Source organism: Lactuca virosa, chromosome 3, assembly GCF_052849685.1.
Source record: "Lactuca virosa cultivar CGN04683 chromosome 3, Lactuca_virosa_CGN04683_v6, whole genome shotgun sequence".
Taxonomy (NCBI): Eukaryota; Viridiplantae; Streptophyta; class Magnoliopsida; order Asterales; family Asteraceae; genus Lactuca; species Lactuca virosa.
Genome location: NC_136428.1, coordinates 115,060,499 through 115,064,086, shown reverse-complemented (window position 1 = coordinate 115,064,086; position 3,588 = coordinate 115,060,499). Strand labels below are relative to the sequence as shown.

Here is a 3,588-nt window from a genome sequence, read left to right as displayed (position 1 = left end):
CATAACGTGAATGACGATGGAAGACTACAAGTAGAGGATACGAGAAGAACATGGACCAGGTCTAGTTCCACCCAAGATACCATCCGAAAGAATTATTGATCTCAAAGGGCATATTCTATCCATGCTCAAGGAGACACCTTTCGCCGGGAAAGAGTACGAAGACGCTTTTAAGCATATCGATGAAGTGAATGACATTGGCAACTACTTCAATGTTCCTCATGTGCCAAGAGAGTCGGTGTTACTAAGGATGCTTTCGGTGACATTTATCAGTGACACAAAAGTTTGGTTGAATTCTCTAGCACTTGGATCCATTACCACGTGGGCAACTCTTCGTGATGCTTTTATTAAGCAATTTAGCCCACCTTCGAAGATTTCAAAGCTTAAAACAGATTGCTAACTTTCAACAAAATGTTGGGGAGTCATTGTATGAAGCATGGAGAGGTACAAGGGCTTGCTTAGAAGTTGCCATCAACATGTTCTTAATGTTCAACATGAGGTTTCCATTTTATATGATGGAGGAAATGTAACAAGACAACTTCTTGACTCACAATGACCAATAACGTAGAAGGAGTCGGACACCATAAAAGATTGATTAAAGAGTTTTCAAAGCACTCACGTGAGTACCACAACCCACGAGAGGATGTTACTAGAGGAAAAGGAGCTGGAGGGAACGAGAACATGGATGTGGTTTTGGCAAACTTAGAAAATATTGATGGGCGAATGATAAAGTTGGATCAATCCATTCATACCATAAGAGTTAGGTATGATAATTGTAGTGGGCCCCATTTGACAAAGGATTGTGATTTGGATGAAAATGGGTACAAGAAGGCACAAGTGTTCTACTCTAGTGATGACAAGTATGATGAATATTGGAGGAAGCGCAAGAAGGAGTGGTAACCATATGAAGAATATAAGAAGAAAAAAGATGAAAAGTATAGACAAACCAGTCGAGGCTTCTATCAAAAAGAGCAACCACCACCCGAAAATAAGATGGATTTCGAGTCGGTACTTCATAGATTTATGGAAACATCTGAAAAGAGACATGATGATACTGATGCTAATGTGAGAAATCATCAATCTTCCATAAAGAACATAGAGACTCAACTTGTGCAACTTACTACACTTTTCAATGAGAGATTGCTTCCTAAAAATCAAGATCCAAAGTCACAACCGCATATAATGCAGATCTACACCGAAGAAGCGGTTCATTATGAGCCAATAATGACCCATGAAGCAGCTACAATACAACCCAACTCGTGTTCGGAAGAGGAGAAGCCCGGAGCAAAAAGAGCAAAAAGCGAATCGAACTCTGATGATTCACCACGTCGTGGTCTCGAGAGAACAAAAAATTTATGTCTTTTAATTCATATCAACCGCCTTTTCCATTCCCATCTCAAGCAATCAAGCATTCTCTGGAGCCCAAACAAAAGAAATTCATGGAACAAGTTCCTTCCCTCTCAATTAATGCCCTATTCCTCAAATCTATGGTGAAACGTCCAATGTTTGCAAAAGATGTAATGAATAATAGGAAGGATTTGGAGAAGACCTCAACAATAGTACTTAATGAGTTATGTTTAGCTGCAATGATCAAAAGATTTCCAATAAAGATAGGCGATCCATGCCAACTCACATTTCCTTCTGAATTTAGCAATTCTACTTCTATTAATGCTTTAGTTGATTCGAGGGCAAGCATTAACCTAATGCCTTATTCTTTTTACCAAAAGCTAGGATTACCAAAGCTCCAAGACCCAAGAATGACAATTTGCATGGAGGATTACTTGACCACATACCCATGTGGAATTATAGAAGACTTATTAGTAACAGTGGGAAAGTTTGTCTTTCCGGAGTGACTTTGTGGTTCTCGACATGAAGGAAGATGAAGAACTTTGCATAATTTTGGGAAGATAATTTTTGAGTACCACAAGAGCTTTAGTTGACATCCATGACTCAAAACTCACACTTTGTGTGGAAGATGAAGCAATTACCTTTGAGATGAGCCCAATAGTAAATCATGAAGAACCAAGAGATGAAGTGTCCAAGATGGATGTTATGAAAGAAGATCTTGATGAGCTTGTTAAAATTGAGAATATGATGGAGGAGGAATTAAAGGTTGGGAGGAGGCCCATGGTGACAAAGTCAAACGTTCGAAACCAAGAGCCTCGATTCCTTATGGCATTTAAGGTGATAGCATTTACTACCCCTAAGGTTCAATTGGAAGAGGAAATTGATGAAGTAGAAGAGGACTTATACGAATAAGTGGAGATAATTGATGAAGACATGGGTGGGAAATTAGATGAGCTATATTTGGTAAAGATGGAGTTAGATAAGGAAGGTCCTAAAGAAGATGACAAGAAGATAAACAAGGCAAATAAGCAAGGAAAAGGGGTAAAGCGCAAGTATGAAGACAATGCCAACAAAAAGAAGAATGAGAATTCAAAGAAGGTTTACAAAAGAAGGGTTCAAGCTTACAAGAGAAAATGGACGGAGCAAAAGGAGCAAAGGGAGATCCCACTCCCAACCTCAACAACGTAGAGTGGGAAGGAGTCCGACTCACGACTCCTCAGAAAGAAGCGATTTCAAGAGGCTACCTGATGTTTTATAATTTGCATTTTCTTTTCATTTTGATTTCTTTTTAGTTTTTGGTTTTATTTTGGTTTTAGTTTAACCAATTGATCATGTGTTTCTTTAGTATTCTGATTTTAGTTTTTAGTGTTAGAAAAATACGTGAAGCGGTGAAGGAGCTTATTGGATGAAGAAGTCGTGCGATTTGTGAAGATTATAATTGAAGACCATGTTCTTAGATAAGTGTAGGGTTCCCACATTAAGAAGAGAAGATTTTTTAAATAATATTTACTGAAAGAGGAGATCGATAATAGTCCTAGCCATCACGAGGAGTCGATGTATTACTTTGGATCTTACAAGGTTCTATGAGAAAACACCACGACGTGGACATCATCACCACGTCGTGGCAATTTATTTTATCGCGACCTCATCTGACTGAACCACAACGGGGCAACACTAGACCACATCGTGGCGATTTTAAATTTCACGAACATTAGGACTTCAAGCTCTACACCATGTTGTGACATTCCTTTCCCATGAAGTGTTTGAGGTTCAACACATTTTTCAAGAATGGTTCTTCGATTTATTCCAACCTAACACATTTGTATTCACAAGAGAAAGTTCAAAAGTACTGTTTCCAACTATTACACGAGAAGTCCAAGCTTTACCATACAAATTTCAGAATTCAATCTCGTCACTACTACCCAAGGGAAGTCTGTTCCAATTCTTCATTTTTAAATTTATGTTTTTTAATTGTTTTGGTATGAAATGGGGACATTGCACCATTTAAGTTTGGGGTAGGGGTTGAATCTTGGAAAACAAGCATTCTGATTAAAAAAAGTGAAAAATGACTAGGATTTAAAAAGAATTATTAAGATTTGAAATAATAATCTAAAATTGAACCTAGCTTAAAAAAATTGTAATGTTGAGATCTAGGTTGCTAGTGCTGTGTGGGACGATCCGATGCGAGTTTTAATGTTTATTTTAGCCAACATATGTTCTAGTATATTTGTGGATTCCGTATCC

At 37.9% G+C, this 3,588-nt stretch overlaps 1 non-coding gene across 1 annotated transcript; it reads right to left on the bottom strand.

Annotated features, from left to right (window-relative positions):
* Window positions 1–375: 375 nt before the first annotated feature.
* Window positions 376–480, bottom strand: LOC145168082 (small nucleolar RNA R71). Its single transcript, XR_013741672.1, has one exon. It is a non-coding gene; the product is annotated as a small nucleolar RNA R71 (small nucleolar RNA).
* Window positions 481–3,588: the final 3,108 nt, after the last annotated feature.